The sequence below is a fragment of the Podarcis tiliguerta genome (genome assembly GCF_965153285.1).
Source record: "Podarcis tiliguerta genome assembly, chromosome: 3".
Classification (NCBI taxonomy): domain Eukaryota; kingdom Metazoa; phylum Chordata; class Lepidosauria; order Squamata; family Lacertidae; genus Podarcis; species Podarcis tiliguerta.
This window is the reverse complement of record NC_139536.1, coordinates 104,874,876-104,897,121: the sequence shown is the minus strand read 5'-3', so window position 1 is coordinate 104,897,121 and position 22,246 is coordinate 104,874,876. Positions and strand designations below refer to the sequence as shown.

The following is a 22,246-nucleotide window of genomic DNA, read 5'->3' as shown; positions in this document are numbered from 1 at the left end:
AACAACATACAGTAAACAACAAACAAAACAAAGAAAAGTACACAGTTACACGAACATAAGACACCAAAACAACAAAAATAAAAGCAGTTTTATCTTCATAATAGCCTTGCATTAACTTATTTCTCCGACTTCCCCAAACCTCCCTTCCCTGTATTCTAAATCATACAATTGAGCAACAAATCCCTTCCCTCTGTCATGTTTAAATTCTTATCTTAGTTTGAGTATCCTAATTTAACTTATTCAATACTTGTAGCTTAAAATATTAAATCTTTTAATTTTTGAGATTTTAAACCAATAATCTTTTACATTCAATCTGATGTCGTTCTAACATTCATTAATCTTGTAGTGTTTCTGTAAATAGTCTTTAAACTTCCTCCAATCTTCTTTCACCGTCTCTTCTCCCTGGTCTCTGATTCTGCCAGTCATTTCTGCGGATTCCATATAATCGATGACTTTCATCTGCCATTCTTCCAGCGTGGGTAATTCTTGTGTCTTCCAATGCTGTGCGATGAGTATTCTTGCTGCTGTTGTAGCTTACATAAAGAATGTCCTATCCTTCGTATGTACCTGTTGGTTGACTATGCCCAGGAGAAAGGCCTCTGGTTTCTTCGGGAATGTGTATTTAAACACTTTTTTCAGTTCATTATAGATCATCTCCCAGAAGATCTTAATCCTTGGGCACGTCCACCAAAGGTGGAAGAATGTACCTTCAGTTTCTTTGCATTTCCAGCATTTGTTATCAGCTTTATTAAACTTCTGAATGTAGGAAGACCTTGGCTTTGGCCTTGGGGAGTGTATCCCTCTCAGGCCCCCAGCCGGGGAACTGGGGCACTTCAGGGTAAATGGGATATGGGGGTGTTCTGTGAGATGTAAGTGCAGCCCAGCCCATATCCCCACAAGCAGGGTAGTTCACTGATGACCTTTCAGTGTATGTATGGCCAGTGACACCCATATATATAACCCCTTTAAGAGGGGACCCTGGAATTGCTGCCGCAGGGGGGTGAATCATCACTTCACACCCCTGCCCCCATTATAGGGAAGAAAAGACTAAAGGATTCCACCCAAGGCCATAACCGTCAATGTTGTGATGAATTGCTATGCTGAAGACAAAACCTGCCAATGCAGGAAAATTTCTTCCCGGTCCTTCAACAGCAACCAGCCAAAGACCGTAGCAGCGCCTGCTAAACAGGAAGAAAAAGTTAACCTGCAAACAAGAAAAGATTAAACAAAGGGATGGTAGGGAGGGTGAATCTCCAGAGCCGACTGCCTGGCTATTGTCAGCTCCACCCCCTATTTATAAATGGGGCTGGCCCCACCTCCCAGCAAGAAACTTGATTACTGAGGCTGGGTGTGAACCTCCGAATAACAACACTGAGAAGCAAGCCCCCATCTACTAGAGAGTTCCCTGGGAACTGTAGCCACACGTGCGATCCCGCAAAGGGCACCCACATATAAAGTATGAGTGTTCATTGTGCAATATTAATAATTTATTTATATCCCGCCCTCCCCAGCCAAAACTGGGCTCAGAGTGGCTAACAACAGTAAAATAAATACAACATTCTAAAATCATTTCATTATAAAATTAATTCAAAAATTAAAAGGAGATGTGATAGGTTTGATTGGCCCGTATCTATTAAAATAGATAAATAAAGGTCATAACAGTTTCCTTTGAAATAAATGTGTGTGTGTGTTAACTTGGCTATCTCATAGAATTGTAGAGTTGGCAGGTACACTGAGAGTCCAACCCCCTACAATGCTGCAATCTCAGCATTTTACCACATATTACAGAATACAGTGGTACCTCTGGTTACAAACTTAATTTGTTCCAGAGGTCCGTTCTTAACCTGAAACCGTTCTTAACCTGAAGCACCACTTTAGCTAATGGGGTCTGCTGCCAGCACCACCACGCGATTTCTGTTCTCATCCTGGGGCAAAGTTCTTAACCCGAGGTACTACTTCCAGGTTGGCGGAGTCTGTAACCCAAAGTGTTTGTAACCTGAGGTGTTTGTAACCCAAGGTACCACTGTATAGTGGTACCTTGGTTTACGAACTTAATCCATTCCAGAAGTCCAGAATGGCCCCGTGCTCAACTTGCATTCCTTGGCATCCTCAGTCTGCTCAGCTGTAATTAAAATGAGTTTCTCTTGAACTACCACATTGCCTGATAACTGATGCTGTGCCAGTCCATTGATCCATGCAGCCTACAACGGGAGAGAGAGAGAGAGAAAGAGAGAGGGGAGTGAGAAGATTATTTCTGTGATGCCCTTATATTGGCACCAAGGGGATGTCAGGCTTTGAAACCTCCAGTGTTTGAAAATCTAGGTCATAAAGTTCCACACCAATCTCCTGCCTTGGGAGACAATAGAAACATCATTTTCTTTCTTTCTTTCTTTCTTTCTTTCTTTCTTTCTTTCTTTCTTTCTTCCCTCTCTCTCTCTCTCTCTCTCTCTTTACATAATTTTTAAATTACATTTTCTGTTTTACAATTTTGAATCCTCATTTAAACATCCTTAAAATATCAATGACTTCTCTTCTTCTCTTTACATGGTTCATTTTGCATAGCATAAATCTCTGCATATTTTAGATAAACTAAACCATTCCATATTCCATCATTATATCCATCAAAACTTATTTACACTGTTGAATTAATCTGAATGCTGCCCACATTTTCAAGTGTGCACAATTTCCCCCGATAGATTTAATAAACATTTTCCAAACTTCTCTATACATATTTTCTTCTTGTTCTCTTATTCTGTATGCTAGATCTGCAAGCTTAAGTTGCCATTCTTCTTTAGCTGGTTCTCCCAAATCTCCGGGCAGAGATCTTTCCCAGCCCAAGAATCCTTTGTAACTGGAGACTGAATTCAAAGACTTCTGCATTTGAAGCTTATGCCCTGTCACTCTGCCGAGCTGTGGTCCATACACTTCCCCGCCCAGTTGCACTTCCTTTCCCATGCAGAGTCACCATTTACAACAGGAAGCTCAACCAGGGTGTGGTAATGCTCCTTGCCTGCTACAAGGGAAGGGTCAACTTCAGCTGCTGCCTATCAGTGCTCTGGGCAGAAGAGACAAAGCAGCATTGTTGTGCTTGCCATACTTTATTGGACTGGGCAAGCGTCACCACCAGTAGGTGTTATGTACTAAGCTTGGATCCTAGAGCAATAGGCAAGTAGGATCCTAAAATGCAGCAACTGATTGGCTTGCAGGAAAAGACCAATCAGGCTCCAGGAGGGAAGCAGAATCAGCCAATCGGACGGGACTCGTTGTGTAAATAATGTATATAAAAGCTGGAGGTTGTTTTTTTTTGGGGGGGGGCAATTCAATCACTGTTTTACAAGCTGCAATAAAGAGCATGAAATCACTACAGGACTCCGAGTATATTTCACTGTAGGCAAACTGAAATGGGCACTTTGTAAGATAAGACCTCTTCTGCCCCCTAAAACAAGGGGTTTTGTTCAACACGCACTGATCAGAAACACACATCTCCAAAGCTTTCAAATTCATTTTTGTCCCCTGTAAAATACATACGTTGTATGCCCTACCCACCCAAACAATATGCATTTTATGTGCACCTTTTTGTGCACCACAAAATCCAGGGAAATGTGCAATCCTGCTGGGAGATGCATTCTGGTCCTCAAGTGAGTTTGAGAGTTTTGGATCAGGTTGAATCACGGCGAAGAGCAGATTGTACAATTTTTTTCCTTTGCACCCGGTGGGCATGAGAGCTTAGAGAGAGCGGTGAGAATGTCCCTTTTGACCCCATTCCCTGAAGCAAAAGCAAAAGAGCCCACTCCCAACTCTTTGCCAAGGCTCTATATTAAGTCCTATATTTGTTTCATGATATGAATATTTGCATGCATGGAGTTTATCTCGGTTCATTCTGGGGCTATGCTGTCCCACCTCGAAGTCTGGCTTGGTGCCAATGCTAAGAAGGTGTCATAGAGGAACACCTCCCAAACATTTCTCCGGAAACACTGTATTGTAGCTGATGGGCTAGGCTTTGAACAGCCAACTTGGGAGACTTTCCGCCTCTTAAAGACAAGCTATATCTTTTTTTATTATTATTATTTAAAAAATATTACGTTGCCCTTCTTACTATGGAGGCGGGGGGGGGGGGGAGTTGGCACGAAGCTGCCACTATCAGCAATACACTTTTATTTCCTGCAACATGTAGCTCTGCTCTGATGTCACCTGGTATTTCCTAGGGAACACATTAATGTTCAGTACATTCTAGAGCAGGGCCAAAATGCCTCAACAAGGATATTTTTTTCCTCTGAGAAATTCTCTGAAAATTTACTCCCTCCCCCCAAGCTGTTGGAAAAAACCAGTCAGCAAAATGCCCCCTCCCTGACTTCTCTGCTTGAGAATAGAGTGGAGAATTTCATGCGCTGCTATGTATCCAGCTTTTATACTGTCTAACATTTTGCTAATACTGCTGAAGAAACCAATAGGTTTGCCCCCGAGTCATTCCAGTCCATGGACAAATGACATAGTTTGATTATGTATTACCTGAGCCAAAATTTCTCCAAAGGGAATTCTCTGAGAAGTTTTCTCATTTGAACAGTTTGAAAACTCGATCTCCCTCCCTCCCTGAGAATAATAGGCAAAATGCCCCTCTTAATTTTGCCATCTTTAGGTATGGTGGGGACAGTCTGATAATTTGCAGCAAAAATGCGTCCATTTAAATAATCACTGCCTTGGCGTGGTTAAGATTCAGTTTGTTGCTCAAAAGGCAAACAATGAGTTCAGGATTTTACCTGACAGGCCTTGAGGCGGCTACAGAGCAAGTGACCAATATAATTTAAATATCTGGCCTTTAAAAAAACCCCCAAAAAAACCCCATATGCAATTGAATGCCCAACAGTTTTGCTTCCGCAGAAGGGATCCAAGCATGCCAATTATTTCACTTCAAAAATGCATCCATTTCTCCCTAGGCAAAAAGAGTCTGATTATTTCCCATCAGTTCAACCCAGAATGAAGAACGATTTCCTCTTTATATTTAGCTGTTCGTTTCTGGCCGTAAGTCAGCTTCAAATAACCCAACGTTTCAACTTTCTTGTTATTTAAAAGTGTGTGAGTGTTTCAAGTGAGGTGTAATCAAACCAACGCCCTTAACCCCGCTGAGACACTGCTACCAAACTAATTATGCAGGTTGCAGCTGCACGATCTTGCTAAAGATGTGAGTAATAATTTTGCTTTAAAATTAAATTACTTATCTTTGAAAAATGCTTCCCCGCCTCTAGTGTAGCACAGGCAAATGGGAACACGCTTAGAATGCATAAGTGAAAATTCAGTAATGGAAAGAAAGGGAAATTGTCCAGACCTATCAGGGTGTAGCATATGTAAGCCGGGGGGAAGATGCAATGTTATATGGATGTAGAATTGCAATAAAAGCAAGGAAACTCTTAGGCCTCATGTATAGAAGACAAGGCCGGATTTAGATGAAGAGAGGCCCTAGGCTACTCTACTTGTGAGGCCCATCCCCATCCTCCATCCTCACAACTAGAAGAAAATGGAAGAGTGTTATAAACAAAATTGAGTGAAGCCAAGGATGATGACGGGTATTTAAAATTCTACAATTCACAATTTCTCCTCCAAAGGACATAAGATATTATTGTTAAATACCATGGTGATTTAAAAAAATGCATAAAATTAACACTGAAAAACTTTTGCAGTAACTGAACTTTGTAAACCTTTTGCGGCTTGGGTAGGCCTGGAACTAGTTCTCATGTCTTGTTCCTCTCTAAGGAATCAAGTTCAGCCTTCATGGCATTTCACCATGGCTCAGCATCCTCTGAGGTTAAACTTTGGCCTCTTGGAAGCTTGAAGGTTCCTAAACCTTCTATGAGTTACAGATGTAACTGCTATGACTGTCTTAGCAAACTCATAGCACACCTTTTGGGTGGTTTACCCTTTGTGGTCCTTTCAGATCTGCATACTATACACAAGTCTTCCATGCTCGGCTTCTCCTCTTCAGGAGAATGTTGGGTAGGCCGGGTCGTCCTCTTATATACCTGCTTGGGTTGAGAAGCCATCTGACTTTCATCTGAATCTCATAGCTCTCCTGTAGCTGCCTCTGATTATCATTTAACTATTGGGGGAAATAATTAGCATCACACATCATAGGCATGGAAGTTGCTGAACCAATTAACCAACCAGAAGGATTACTGTTAATAGCACCAGTTTTCCTATAACTTGATATTGCTGGAGAGTTTTGATGAACTGCAAAAGCATTTTTAGTTTGCTTTCTGTTGCCACCCTGGAACTTTTCTTTATTAGTGCCACTTTGTTTTGTACGATTCCTTGCAAATGAAGGTAAACAACTTTTCTGCTTGTATATGTTGATAATATAATTTTGGTTACTGAGGACACACAAGATTGTACAAAAACAAGATTGGCTGCAGGCCTGGCCAGGACATAGGTGTCCTGACTGTGACAAAGGTGACCCCTGTGCTTGCTTGCTTATCAGCTTTTGGAAACTTCAAGGTCCCTGCTCTCCCTTCTTATGGTCTTTGTATTGGACCTGGAGACTCCAACAGAGAGAATTCCATGTCAAGAAGGAGGGCAAGTGTGCACTCTATCAAATGACAGGGCAGAAGTTACACGGAGCAGGGCCTTTTCACTGGTAGTGCCCATTGTATGCCTAGCTCTTCCTAGACCTGCTCTCTTTTGGCCTGTATTTTGGAGCTTTATAAATTAGGAAGACTTTGGAAGAACTGGTTGATAAGTCTTATCAATTGCTAACGTATGAGTGGATTTTATTTGCTGCTATTCTGTGCTTCTGGTGCACCAGGGTTTTCACCAGCATAATAGAGTTGGCCAGGATGCCAGAAGGGATACGGTTTATGAGCCTTCTCCATTATCTGCACAGCAGGGGGTGTTCAGTCAACAGTGCAAAGGCTGAGCTGAAGCATTCCCGGCTGGTTACCTGCTTTCAGCAATAGGGGGCACAGTTTGGTAGTACCCAATTGGTTAACTGTCAGATTCTAGAGCTCCCTATTGGTGGCGCTTAGGTAATTCACAAAATACAGAGTCCATTCATAAAAGCAGTGTTCATTCATAAAGCAGTAATATAAATCTCCATTGCTACATATTGGGTGTATATTTCAGCGGTTGAACGTACAAGCTTATGGCTATGCTGTAGTGTAGTGCTTATGCGACTGTGAATAAAAGGTGGCTGGGCTCATTGTCTCAGGGTTTGGGGGGGAAGAGGTGACAAAACTGATTTCCAATAAGTGCCCCCCTTTATTTCCATAGCAAGTCCTTGACTCTGTACTCAGAATAGTGACACCAGGGAGCTAGAAGGTGCAGGGCTTGTCAGTCCAACCCCTGCACAGTCTCATCAGGGCTGACCTTAAGGCAATTGGAGCAATTGGGCCAACTTGGGCCCTGTGTGCTGCTCCTAAAGGGGCCCCTGCACCAGGGCAATGTAGATGGATTTTATTTATATCTATAAGATTTTGCAGACTTTGGCTGTGAACTGGGGCCCTACCAAAAATATATATTTAAAAAATCAAGTTGCGCCCCACTGCTTCAAATGGGGCCCCACTGGCTAGCCCTGAGTCTTATAGTTGCTGGGTCTGAGTTGCCCTGCCCTTGCATGAAGTCTTGGGTTTACAATTTTGGGAGAGGGGAGACTGCGACGTGGGGGAGCGGGCAGGCTGGCGAGGCCCCATAGATTTAGAAGCCCGAGTTGCCCTGCCCTCACATGAAGTATTGGGTTTGCAATTTTGGGAGAGGGGAGACTGCGGCACTGGGGAGAGGGCAGTCTGCTGAGGCCCCCTAGACTCAGAGGCCCTAGGCTTCAGCCTACTTAGCCTATACATAAATCTGGCACTGATAGAAGATTTTGACACAGTTTCAAAATCATATCCCACAGTGACACCGATAACACTGTCCCAAAGGATCCTCAACCTTCTTTAGCAGCTTTTGAGAGGGGTGCAGGGGGGTTAGAAGGAAGGGAGAATCAGCAAAAATCACCTCATCTCCTTTTTTGTGAACAGAAGCCTTCTCTGGATTAAGTAGCCTTCCCCAAGCAGAGGGACGCAGTTGAACACAACCCTATATTTTTATGTTAACCACCTTGCAGAATGCTCTGCGGGAAGGTGAGATGGAAATAATCTAAATTAAATAAAATGTTTATGTGTTGGAGGGATCAATACAATAGTCTCTATCTTTTTTTTAATTAAAAAAAAAGCAAGGAAGGAAAGAGGATATATCTTTTACAATTCCTGCCTCTCTAAACAATACAAAACAGCAAGAACGACTCTTGAAGATGTTGGGGGTCTTTTTGTGGGCTTTAAAAATGCACCATGCCAAATGTTTATCTCCCTCCAAGGGCTAGAGGCATCAAACAGCTGTGTATTTTCATTTATGCAAAGCAAAATATACCTGTATATAGATGTGATATATGACTCAGAAGTGAAGCAGTTCTGGCCTCATAAGCTTTGTGGACGGAGGGCTACCTGGGGTGGGGGTCATAGGCTTATGGGGGAAAGAGCTGTGGAAACGAAAGGGACAGGAATTCAGGGGTGGGGCTCAGACACACACACCCCGAGTTGCTCATGATGAGGCTACTGGTTTTCTTCTTTGGTGATCACTCGTAGCCGAGTAAGATTGTCTTCCATAAACACGGTTCTAACAGTGAGCCCATAAGTGACTGTGGAGGCCAATTCTTGATCCATACATCCTTCCACAGTGGGGGCATTGGTTTCTGGGCAGGAGTTGATCATGACAAGGGTTTGCCAAGTGTGCTTTCCTCTTAGCACGTTTCTCCCTTTTGTCCTGAGTTCGAGGATTTTCAAAGCCCATGACACCTTTGGTAAAGGCTGTTCTCCAGTTGGAGCGCTCGCAGGCCAATGTTTCTCAGTTCTCGGTGTTTATACAGTGGTACCTCGGGTTAAGAACTTAATTCGTTCTGGAGGTCCGTTCTTAACTTGAAACTGTTCTTAACCTGAGGTACCACTTTAGCTAATGGGGCCTCCCGCTGCCGCCACACTGCCGCTGCGCGATTTCTGTTCTCATCCTGAAGCAAAGTTCTTAACCCGAGGTACTATTTCTGGGTTAGAGGAGTCTGTAACCTGAACCGTCTGTAACCCGAGGTACCACTGTACTACATTTTTTAAGATTTGCCTGAAGAACATCTTTAAACCTCTTTGGTTGACCACCAGCATCACACTTTCCATTTTTAAGTTCGGAATAGAGTAGTTGCTTTGGAAGACGACAATCAGGCATCCGCACAACATGACCAGTCCAACGAAGTTGATGTTGAAGAATCATTGCTTTGACACTGTCGAAGCACTAGGCTACTACCCCAAAACATACCCCAAAACATAGCTAAGATTTATTTATTCGTCTTAAAATTGTGTCCTTCTTAGTGTGGGGAAAGGGGATGCATTTCAGTGGTAGAGCATCAGTATTGCATTCAGAAGGCGCCAATTTCATTTCCTGGTATCACCAGGAATGGCTGGGATTGGCCTCTGTCTGAACCCCTGGACAGATGCTGCCTGTCCGTGTGGACAATGCTGGTGTAGATGGACCAATGGCCTGACTCAGGACAAGGCAACTTTCTGTGTGACCGGAAAAAGCACATCAATAATGTCAGAGCTGGCTCCTGGTCCCAGCTCACAGAGGACCAACGCTAGCCGGTAGTAATGTACAAAAGTCTTTATTGAAGTACAGTTTCCATTTCCAAGCCGCAGCGCCCCAGCTCTACGTCTAGGGTTTAGACCGGCGAAGCTCCATCTGAATCTCCGCCCCCTGTACACCAGTTTAAGACTCTAACCTTACTCCACCTCTTCCTTCTCTCCTTTCTCCTCTGGGTCCTGCTACCCCCCTGGGTCCCTTCTTTCCTGGACTCTTCCGACGCAGACGTTGACCCCCCCTGACTCCTCCCTCTCTCTTCGACGGGCTTTAGGACCCGGCTCCCTATCCGGGCTGCCAACTGTGCTGCTCTCCTGTACATTTGAACTTGGCGCGCGCGCGCAGCTTTTAACCTTCCTCTTGACCGTTTCCTCGCTCCCCGACGGAGGCGTGGTCAATCCTGCCTCATGTTCTCCCGCTGGTGGCGCGCCGCCTGATCCCGATGCCTGGGACTCCTCCCCCCTACTGCACTCTGGTGTGGACGCTGGTCCGGATTTCCAACTGCTGCTCTCTGAGTCCCCTCTGGCCCCTTCTTCCTGAGGTGCCCCCCTGGGCACTCCCCTTGCCCTGACCATGGGAGCCCCTTTTTGTGAATCCTCCGATTCACTGGAAAGACTCAGAGACCTCGGACCGCTGTCATCGCTGACATTTCCTTCGGACTCCTCCCCCTCGCTCTCCATTTCCTCCCTATCCTGTGCCTCTGCTCCTGAACCCCTGACAAATAATAATAATAAAAAAACTCCAGGCAATTCTTTAATAGTTTTGGAGAACCGTGTGTGGCAGTGTCATTTTACACTCGCTGAACATGCTTTCCGCTGCTGCTCATTTGGCCTGACTTGCATAACTCCCTCACGGTGATGAGTAACGCATCTTTCACCATCTCATGTCATGATTCCTATACATCATCCCTGTCATATGTCTGTATCACTATCTAGGAACATCAGCTCTCACTTTCCGGTAAAGACATCCTCATCATTGCATACACCTGACTCAGAAGTCTGTGAGTTTATAGGCTTGGCTGCGAAAGCTATGACATAAGGATCATAGAATCATAGAATCATAGAATCATAGACTCATAGAATCATAGAGTTGGAAGAGACCACAAGGGCCATCGAGTCCAACCCCCTGCCAAGCAGGAAACACCATCAGAGCACTCCTGACATATGGTTGTCAAGCCTCTGCTTAAAGACCTCCAAAGAAGGAGACTCCACCACACTCCTCGGCAGCAAATTCCACTGTCAAACAGCTCTTACTGTCAGGAAGTTCTTCCTAATGTTTAGGTGGAATCTTCTTTCTTGTAGTTTGGATCCATTGCTCCGTGTCCGCTTCTCTGGAGCAGCAGAAAACAACCTTTCTCCCTCCTCTATGTGACATCCTTTTATATATTTGAACATGGCTATCATCTCACCCCTTAACATATCAACCACATATGTTTTTTCCCTCTTTCTGCATATATATACACACACACCTGTAATACAATACAGTCATACCTCGGGTTACAGCTGCTTCAGCTTGCATTTTTTCGGGTTACGGACCGCCGAAACCCGGAAGTACCAGAACAGGTTACTTCCGGGTTTCGGCAGTTGCACATGCACACAAGCACTAAATTGTGCTTTGCACATGCACAGAAGCGCCAATTCGCAACCCGCACGTGTGCAGACATGGGTTGCGAATGCTGTGAGTTGCGAACATGCATCCCACACGGATCATGTTCGCAACCCCAGCGTCCACTGTATCTGAAATCACTCTACAGGACCGAAAATTACTGGGGTCATGCTCCTGTGATGTTGGCATCCTTAGCAAATTCTCTCTGACCAAGGTCCTCCTTGGTGTCTCAGACCAGATGCCGCCGTGATTGTTCAGCAACTTGCAGAATTGGACCAAGGTCAACCAGCTGAGACCACTTACACATGGGGTTCTTTAGCTGTTCCTCACAACTTGCAATTCATATCCTAAACTGGTTTTTCCCTCAGGATCCTGATTACACATCGGGACTGGTGCCTGTGGTGGTGTATGTTCTGCACACCCTGGACAACCACACAGGACCAGAGCAGCTCATTATGTCATCCAGTTCAACCCCCTGGAGCTGTCCCATATGGGAATCGAACCTACAACCTTGGCTTTATCAGCACCATGCTCTAACCAACTGAGCTATCCAGGCTGATTTTCCTGCTAGCCACTCACATTCTTAACCACCACAACGTATCAGCTCATTTATCCCATTGGGTGCAAGCTGCCTATGTTATGCTAGCTGAAGAATGCAGAGTATTTGTTGGTTGTGGAAACTGTAGAAATTTAGAGACCCTCCTTCAGACAGCACATCTTCTTAAGGGCATGCATAGTGAGGAAGAAGACACATAGCAGTAACTCACCACTAAAATAATAGCTACCTATGAACAGGAAATGAGTAGCACGTCTTGTTTAATAGGTGGCTGGGTCATATTCTGCCTTGGGGGGAAAGTCTCCTCTCCTAGCTACCTGGCTATCTAAGGCAAACGTTGAACAGGCCGCCTATAAATGGGTAAATGTGTCATTTGAAGGTTACCTAAATTTCTATTGATTCTGTTTAGCTGGGTAGTTCCTTGAGGCACCACAACTAATGGAGAGACACATGCTGCCCGCTACAAACCATATGTACACATGCATACACATGTGTGGGCTTTGTGGAAGTGTATTGTTGACACAGATACACACATCAAAGCCTCTCAGACATCTTCTTAAAGGGTCAGGTCAGTCACTTTTTGGTCAGCATACTTTATTAATTCAAGGAAACAGGTCTGACAGGGCAGCTTAATAAATCATGAACCTCATGCATGATGTATGTATGGGTCAGGAAAGAGGTTAGGAAATTAGCTTAGCTGGTAAAAGTATAAGCTGCTCCAATCTAGAAGGTGTATCCGCAGGCCTTAAACCAGTGCCATGGGACACAGATTTATGATTTGAAAACTGAGCCTCACTGACAACATTTGACATTAAATCTGAATGATGGTTGGGGCATCCTTCTAAGCAGGATGGCTTTGTGGATTCAAAATGTGCACTGTCTGCAAATGAGATGTCACAAACAGTGAGATTATATTGGCACCAAGGGGATGTCAGGCTTTGATACCTCCAGTCTTTGAAAATCTTGGCCATAAAGTTCCACACCAATCTCCTGCCTTGGGAGACAATAGAAACATAGTTTTCTTTCTTTCTTTTTACATAATTTTTTAAATTAAAATTTCTGTTTTATAAATTTGAACACTCATTTAAACATCCTTAAAATATCAAGTGACTTCCCTTCTTCTCTTTCCATGGTTCATTTTGCATAGTATCAATCCCTGCATATTTTACATAAAATATGTGAGTAAAATTGCAAAATGCAATCCCATATTGTTTTTTTTAAAATATTTTAAAAAAAGCAACAAGAGGGGAAATGATATATAATGAATGGAAAAGGTTGCATAAAATAATATTTGTAAAAAAACAACCCAGAAGCTTCTCTTTCACAAATTATAGGGACAGAACCACCTAAATTGTATAGAGATTTATTTATGTATGCTACTACAGCAGCAAAAATGCTACTTGCCCCAAAATGGAAAGAAGCAGAAGTCCCAGCAAAGGAAGATGGATACAAAAACTTATGGAACATGCAGAAATGGTGAAACTTAACAGAAGAATAAGAAATCAAGAATATATATATATATATATATATATATATATATATATATACCGGTATATAATAAAAAAGAATGGAAATGATTTATGGAATATTTACAGATAAATTGCAAACAGATAAGAACATTGGCAGGATTATTGTAATAACCTGCCATTTCATAAGAGTATATATTTAAAGAAGATGAATAAATGAGCAAGTTAAGTTAATTTGGATATGCAGAAGATATTAAAAATAAATTTAAGGAACCTCAGGAAGGGGAGAAAGTCAAGCTTTGAAATTTTAAAATGATTGTAAAATTTGTGAAATGTATAAACTTGAAAAGTATAAAGAAGAAGATAGAGGTGCCACTTAATTTCCCACAATGCCCCAATGCCGTGTTGTTTTGGGGCATTATGGGAAATTCAAAGAGTAGGCAGACCCAGTTATCCAGTGCTGTTAGAAGTATGGGGCCTGGATTTTACTCCCGAGGAGGCTTAGAGCAGGCATCAGCGGTGGTCCCTGCTGTGATGCCAAGTCTCTTGCTGCTGCCCATGGACGCTAGTAGGGAGTCTTTTGAACTGTCATTTCTATCAAGCATCTATCAGAGGGGTTCTGTGGCGAAGCCTTAATCAGGGCAATTTCATTTCTATGCCTAATCCTCGCTTCCAGAAGAGCTCCCGCTGATGTCAGTCACAGGATCCAGTAATGACAGGCAGACTTTCATGGTATGGGGAAAATAATTTGCGCTGTGGCCAAGGCATGTTGTGATGTGTAGGACAATTAAGTCAAGCAGGAGCCAAGAGTCCTGGCAGCAATTCTATATGGCCTCATCCTACTGCAATCAAATTCTTCCTTTATTACTCAGCTGGCTTCTGAAGAAACTTCATGGACAAACATTATAGCTGGTTTTTTGGCGGCAAAGATAAAATATATAGATGTTTTCTTGGCTGTGCGCAAGCTTTGGAACATGAATCCCACTTCTTCCTTTTACCTTTATTCATGCACTATAAAAATTATTAGGAAATCTGGGCTTTCCGTAGGGTAGAGTTGGGAAATGTAGTGCCTCCAGATGTTCTTGGATTCCAGAGGTCAGGGGTGATGGGAATTGTAGTCCAGAAACATCTGGAGGGCCACGGGTTCTCTACCCCTGGCGAAGAGGGACGTGGTGTTGGTTGGCATCCATCTGTCTTGGGAGACAACGGAAGAATGTGCCTTTGGGGGTGAAGTCAAACTGTTGGACGGTTTGTGTCCACAGAGGCTAATACAGAAGAGACATGTTGTCAGGAACATGGCCACCCAGAGCGCAGGGGATGAGCTAGACTCAGAGATTGAACTAAGTGAACGAGGGTCTGATTCTGCAGATGAGAACTGGCTGACAGAATCGAGAGAGAGCAGCCAGACCCTTTTTGGAGAAGACTCTATTAGCTCTCAAGCAGAGGGAGAGTTGGAAGGCAGCCAGAACGTTGCTAGGCAACCAGCAGATAAGCAGATGTCTGAGTCTGGGTTGAGTCAGAGTGGGGAGGAGGAAGGTGGTCAACCTCTTCCTCCCCGTTCTAGGCGTTCGGATAAAATCAGAAGGCGACGGAAGGGCAAGAGGGAAAAGGCGGGAGTCTGGTGTCCTTCCTGCTGCGGGAGGGGCGAAACTTCAGACTGACCAACAAACGTAAATGCAAGCAGGTGAGAAGCTGGGCTCTGGATGTTTCTTTTGTAAATAAACATCATAAAATTGCAGGAGAGTCATTACTTCTTACCAGGGTTTGAGATCATTACATGAGATCATTACACAAGTTTTGTTGCAGATGGGGCAGATGAAGGCTAACTAACCAGCCTAAACTTCCAGGCAGGGAACATTTTCATAAGTAGTTACGTTGCGCTTTGCGTAAGTATTTCCTTATGCTTCACCTTTGATCACAGAGATCTTTGAATGGAGCACTTTTTGGTGGTCCCCCACACCTCTGAGATCTGGTCAACCCTTACCAGGGTCCAAAACTTCAGTGTGGTAGGTCCTGCCCTGAGGAACTTCTTACCAATAGATGTCCAGCAGGAATCATTCTTGCTTTCTTTTAAACCAGGGGTGGCCAAACTTGGCCCTCCAGCTGTTTCGAGACCACAACTCCCATTATCCCTAGCTAACAGGACCAGTGGCCAGGGATGATGGGAATTGTAGTCCCAAAAACAGCTGGAGGGCCAAGTTTGGGCACCACTGTTTTAGAAGTATTTGAAAACTGTACTGTAACCAGATCCCCACCCCCCAAAAAACCAACCAGTCTTTATTGATTTTCATAGATATATATTGTTTTTGTGTTGCACACCACCTTTTTAAAATGAAAGTGTGGTTTATAAACATTGAAATAAAATGAATAAATTACTAGGTTGCTTTAATTCAATGGAAAGATCAAAGAGGCAGACATCCTTTTTTCCCTGCCAGTCCTGCTTGCTGGAGGGTAGCCCTGTTGAGTTCTATGCGACTTATTTCCAAGTCTGTATGCTTAAGACTGTTATTCAAACACACACACGGCCTGGTCTGCAAGAATTGCAGGCTGGAATTATGCAACTCAACAGAAGGAGCTGGCACCTTATAAAGGGAAGGAGGCAGGAAGTGTAGCTGGCAGATCGGTTCCTCCACTTCTCCTTCGATGCTATTTTGTGCTCTTTTAATTCCTTGCGCAGCAAAGAGGAAACTCCAAAGGGACGTTTTTTGCTTGTTGCTTCCCTTTGAAGAACAAAACCATGCCTTTATTTACTTATTCCCTGTTTTTCATGACAGGGTTTTGACACAGTCGGGGGAGACAAATCATTTACAGTCTGTCCGCAGGGCTCTGCGAGCAACTTCACAACGTAAGAAATGTGAAGCGGAAAATCTTCCCCTCGAAAAGATGAGGAATTATAGGATAAAAAAAAAAGGCAAACAGTAAAACTTCAAACGTTAAAAGCTTCTGAAATGAGAATGGGTTTCAGCTTAGCCTTTCGTGAGCACCGGGAGAAGAGGCACAGCCTGGCGCAGCTTAGTGGAAGGCTGCCTCAGCCTCTGCCAAATCTCCTGATGCCCATCTCTTGGTCCCTCAGTCTGGCATGACCAGCGCAGGTGAGCAAAATCAGGGCTTTTGGGATTGGGAACAGAAGCCAGGGCGGCTTCTGTCACTTTGTGATGTCCCGACGAAACTGGGACACCTGAGGGGTCTGCTCTGTGTGTTTTTAATGTGCATTAAACATATGATGCGTACACAGCACTACAGTGGTACCTCGGGTTAAGTCCTTAATTCGTTCTGGAGGTCCGTTCTTCACCTGAAACCGTTCTTAACCTGAGGTACCACTTCAGCTAATGGGGCCTCCCACTGCTGCCACACCACCGCGCAATTTCTGTTCTCATCCTGAGGTAAAGTTCTTAACCCGAGGTACTATTTCTGGGTTAGCGGAGTCTGTAATCTGAAGCGTCTGTAACCTGAGGTGCCACTGTACTTCTTCTTCCTTAACTCTGCATTCCCATGTCTCCCTTGTCACACAGTTCTTCGACATCCATTTCCTGCTCTGCACTCAGGGGATCCGAGTTATGTGTGGAATGCTTATATATGCTTCCATTGAAATGTTAAATGTTTCAATGAGTTTTGTGGCCCCCTCCTAAAGGTAAAGGGACCCTGACTGTTGGGTCCAGTCGTGGACGACTCTGGGATTGCAGTGCTCATCTCGCTTTATTGGCCGAGGGAGCCGGCGTACAGCTTCCAGGTCATGGGGCCAGCATGAATAAGCCACTTCTGGCAAACCAGAGGAGTGCATGGAATCGCCGCTTACCTTCCTGCCGGAGAGGTACCTATTTATCTACTTGCACTTTGACGTGCTTTCAAACTGCTAGGTTGGCAGGAGCAGAGACTGAGCAACGGGAGCTCACCCCGTTGCGGGGATTTGAACCACCAACCTTCTGATCGGCAAGCCCTCCTAATTATGGCCTTATTAGAGCCACTGGGATGTGGATGGGCAAACTGCGTAGCAAAGGGAAGCGCTACTTGAAAAGGACTTTTCCAGTATAACCCACTTTCCTTCACAAAGCCCAGTATGGGGAAATGTTTAATCATGCAAAGCAAGTTATTGGGTTTTTTTTTTTTAAAAAAAATTCCAACTTCTTCAAAATGAAGGTCAGGTTCCTTTCTGGGTGACCGTCAAGGGCCACATGCCTGTGTGGTGAGAGAGACCAGAGGCAACAGGGAGCTGAAAAACTAATGTAAATTTTACTTTTGTACAGTAGGTTGTTTCTACAAACATACACAAACACACACCTCTATCCAGGGAAACAAGAGTCACAATCACAGTTCAAGGATGCATTTCAGGCCAGTTGAAGCACTCAAGGAAAAAGTGTTGCCACTGAAAAGTGTCATCTGTGGAGATGAGGTGAGGCTGAAAAGGAAGTTGGCTTGAGGACCAGAAAGAGTGTTCTGGGGGGACACAATTCACTCCTGAGGTTTTCCACTCCTCTTTTCCACTCAACCTAGAGGCTAATGAAATGATTTTCCATCATAAAGCCATTGAACAAGCCTCATCAATTGTCATTCCAGACTCTCCAAGTGTCTCTATTTTCCGGGGAAAGTCCCAGATTTACAGAAGCCACCCCAGTTTCTGATCTGATTCCGGAATGCCCCGTTTTTCCTTAGGATGTCCCTATTTTCATTGGAGAAATGTTGGAGGCAGTGGAGTTATGCAACCCCCAAGTCAAGGAGATAAGTAACTATATAGACTTTAGAAGACATCTGAAGTCTTCTAAACTATAGAAGACTATACAGCCCTGTATAGTTTTACTATTTTTTTTATATGTGTTGGAAGCTGCCCAGTCAGATGGGTGTAGTAGTAGTAGTAGTAGTAGTAGTAGTAGTAGTAATAATAATTTATTATTTGTACCCCACCCATCTGGCTGGGTTTCCCCAGCCACTCTGGGCGGCTTCCAACAAAGATGGAAAATACACTAAAATGTCACATATTAAAAACTTCCCTGAACAGGGCTGCCTTCAGATGTCTTCTGAATGTCAGGTAGTTGTTTATCGCTTTGACATCTGATGGGAGGGCGTTCCACAGGGAGGGCGCCACTACCGAGAAGGCCCTCTGCCTGGTTCCCTGTAACTTGGCCTCTCGCAGTGAGGGAACTGCCAGAAGGCCCTCAGTGTCCGGGCAATTTCAATGTCAGGGAAATGTTGGAGGGTACAGGAATAAATGGATACCTTCTTGACAGCCCCGTGAAGAAAGTTCGCCATGAAGGTGTCTGAAAAAGCCTCTAGATGTTAACGCAGGAAAACACAAGAGAATTTTTGACTGAAGTAAAACGCCAGCCCCACCACACTGTTCCTTCCTCATTTCTAGAACAAAAATATCCAGGATTAAATAAGAATATGTTTTCCAGGCTAAGTAGATCTTGCTTGCATCTTGTGGTATAAACAAGGAACAGAATATAATTTCCCGCCTTCGCTCCCTTGGCTCCTTCCATTGCCCCAGGGCTGAATAGCCTGGCAGTGCTCCCTTTTTGGGGGGGGGGGGCCTTGGCTCATGTGCTCTCTGGCTCCTTCCCTTCAGGGTCCAGGAGAATGAGAGCCCTCACAAGCTCTGCAGCTGTTCCGTTCCTTCTCTTGATAATGCCTTCCCCTAACAGGATCTGTCAGCGTGGTGGGAATGTATCCCCTTTTTCTCTCACCTGTGCCCACATGCCCACAGATGCCTACAGATGCACCATATTTTGAGGCTTGAGAAACATGTGTATTTCTTTCAGGCCGTGTATTTTCTTCTTTTCCTTCTCCTCCATACAATGAACTTTCTTAATCCTGAAAGGGGCACCGTCCTCCTAAGGCGAATCCTCAGCTTATCTGCCAGTTCAAAATTAGGGAAATAACTTAATGTCTCACATTGAATGCAAGTGATCTGTAGAAAACGTCAGGATGCCATGTATGATATTTTTCCAGGACTCATCCTCTTTTCCATGGGTATGTAAAAAGAGAGTCTTCATAGTGATCCATAGCTTTATGAAAAGACTCTATGACCTGAAAAAAGAGACAATGCACGTACTTTTGTAATCCAGTAAAATCGTAATTTTTTTAAAAAATATATCTTTGCTGCACAAAACATAACATTGACCCCTAAAAAGGTAAAGGTACCCCTGACTGTTAGGTCCAGTCGCGGACGACTCTGGGGTTGCAGCGCTCGTCTTGCTTTATTGGCTGAGGGGGCCAGCGTTTGTCCACAGACAGCTTCCGGGTCATGTGGCCAGCATGACTAAGCTGCTTCTGGTAAACCAGCGCATGGAAACGCCGTTTACCTTCCCACCGGAGTGGTACCTGTTTATCTACTTGCACTTGACATGCTTTTGAACTGCTAGCTGCAATCACACAAGGAGGAAAAAATGGTGCCATAATGTATTAGTAGGGGGTAGATGGGATCGGTGAAAGTGTGGCATATGCAGTTAGCTTATGTTTCCAAAATGTTAAGATGGAAGAGCGAAAAGACCATGGAACGTGGAAACAGATTTAAAAGAAATTGGTACTTTTGTCAAATATAGAACATGGAGAACATTTGGCTTGGCCCTAACCTGGAGGTAGCCAACCTAGGTTTTCCTTTATTTGTCTCTCCTCACATGCGCTTGGCTGGTTAGTCCAATAAACCCCTGAAATGCATTTTACATCTTCCAGTTTTCTCTGGCAGAATCCGAATCCCTGCTCTGTGCACAAATCAAACATCGAAAAAATGTGAGTTTTGTTTTCCCTGTTTTGTTCTCCCCTCCCTGTTCCACCCTCAATTTGTTATTGAAATGAGGAAAAGAGGTTCCCCATGCGAATGAAATATTCGTTTAATTTAAGCAGAGCTTTTGGAGTGGGCACAGAGAGAAACCACAACCTCCTCCTCATTTCCTGAACTCTATACTTAATATTAACATTATTATTATCATTGTTATTATGATTTCACTGTATTTATAAAACAGCCTTCCACAGAGCCCAGGGCAATATGCAACAAAGGATAAACAAACAAACAAAATTGCACTGATGTTGAAAACAAATGCAAAACTCAGATTATTCACAATATAATGAAGATCCTCTCAATCACACTGAACATGCTAGTTTGGCGTAATCGCAGAAAGAAAATCTTAGCACGAGGAGCATATATAAAACTCAGCAGTTATGGCGTAGAAAGTGGTGGCTTTCAGAAGGTCATAGGTTCCATTTCAAACACCTCAAGGTACCATTGAGAATAGGCTGGCCTCATAACCTACTTTACAACTGAGAAGAAATGCCATTGGCAGCAAAACCACATGCCTTCATCTGTTCCAGCTGCAGCAAAATATGTCTCTCCTGTATCGGTCTCTACAGCCATGACAGGCAACCTTCCAACAGTTTTGACTTCACCCTCAAGAGGTGCACTCCTCCATTGTCTCCCCCCTAGACAGACAGATGCCAACAACTGAGGACAGAAGGAGTCTCGGATTTGAGGAGTCCAAGTCCAGTTGAAAGATACATAACCAAATGATGGAAGAGAACAGCAGGGCAAGGTGGGCCTGAAGTTGTCCATCAGCAGTCAAAACCTGGACAGCATCCTGACCCTTCTAGGAAGGAGGAAGAGGGAGACAGTATAGATTTACAACAGGGGTTTGAGGGAGGTAGCAGCTCAGAGGCAGATGAGGGGCAAAGCTGGGAAATCATGGGAGAGCTGGGACAACACCCAGCTGACATGTTGTCATTAGAAAGGATTCCAGACCCTCCATCTCCCTGAACCTGGCAAGCCTTAAAAGTAGGAGAGCAAAGAGGTCAAAGACAGAGGGCACCTAGCAGCACCTGTAGAGGTGATGAATGAAGAAGTGGGAGAGATGGGGGGTGGAGATTCACTCGGGACAACACCATTATCCAAAAAGCTGGGTTCTATAGCCTCTCTCTGTGAAGATTAAAATAAAAAAGGATGGTAAGAAACTTTTCCATGTCTCTATACTTTCCTGGGCAACCAGCTGGGAGCAGCTGACTGCATAGTAAAGGTAAAGGGTAAAGGGACCCCTGACCATTAGGTCCAGTCGTGGCTGACTCTGGGGTTGTGGTGCTCATCTCGCTTTATTGGCCGAGGGAGCCGGCGTACAGCTTCCAGGTCATGTGGCCAGCATGACTAAGCTGCTTCTGGCGAAATCAGAGCAGCGCACGGAAACGCCATAGGTACCCACCGGAGCGGTACCTATTTATCTACTTGCACTTTGACATGATTTCGAACTGCTAGGTTGGCAGGAGCAGGGACAGAGCAACGGGAGCTCACCCTGTCGTGGGGATTCGAACCGCCGACCTTCTGATCGGCAAGCCCTAGGTTCTTGTGGTTTAACCCACAGCACCACCCGTGTCCCCAGCTGACAGCATACTGATGCTCAACTAGGTACATGTGCAGAAGAAATTTCACATGACGCCACCTGTTACTGTACATACATTACTAGAACCTGCTAAAGATCCAGAGCTCAATGGAATGCAGATGTCTTCCTGTCGCTTGGGTTATATCTGCAGGCATCGTGTGCTGAGAAACAGAGGGAGAATCTGCGACGATGTGCCGAAAGCCCTACAGCATAATCATAGGGAAGCTAAGGAAACAATGCAACATTTAGGATTCAGAGGATAACATTAGGAGCATTAGACCCCTTCACTTTCCCTCCCTCCTAAATGATATAAATGACTTTCACCTGCACAAGTGAGCCTGGAATAAAATACCACAGTGTCCTTTTGCCATGTGTGTATTTTGGTTATTGTGGGTTAATGTGGGAACCTGCAGATAATTAGCACAAAGGGCTATGCAAAGTGTTACATTTGTTTTAAGTGTTTGTTTTGGCTTCCCCTAACAGGCTGGTGTCCAAATCTTGTGCTCAGGCCCCACCTTGGTTAAATTTGTTCTGCTACACAGAACAAACTTTTAAAGCCACATATAACCAGGGTACATGCTGCAGCTGTGTTCGGGCTACTGCCTTACTGTCAACAAATACAT

General features: G+C 44.3%; 1 long non-coding RNA gene across 1 annotated transcript in view; it reads left to right on the top strand.

Annotated features, from left to right (window-relative positions):
* Nucleotides 1-22,246, top strand: part of LOC310673576 — a 163,680-nt gene that overhangs the window by 9,289 nt on the left and 132,145 nt on the right. The gene's annotated exons all lie outside the window — the stretch shown is intronic.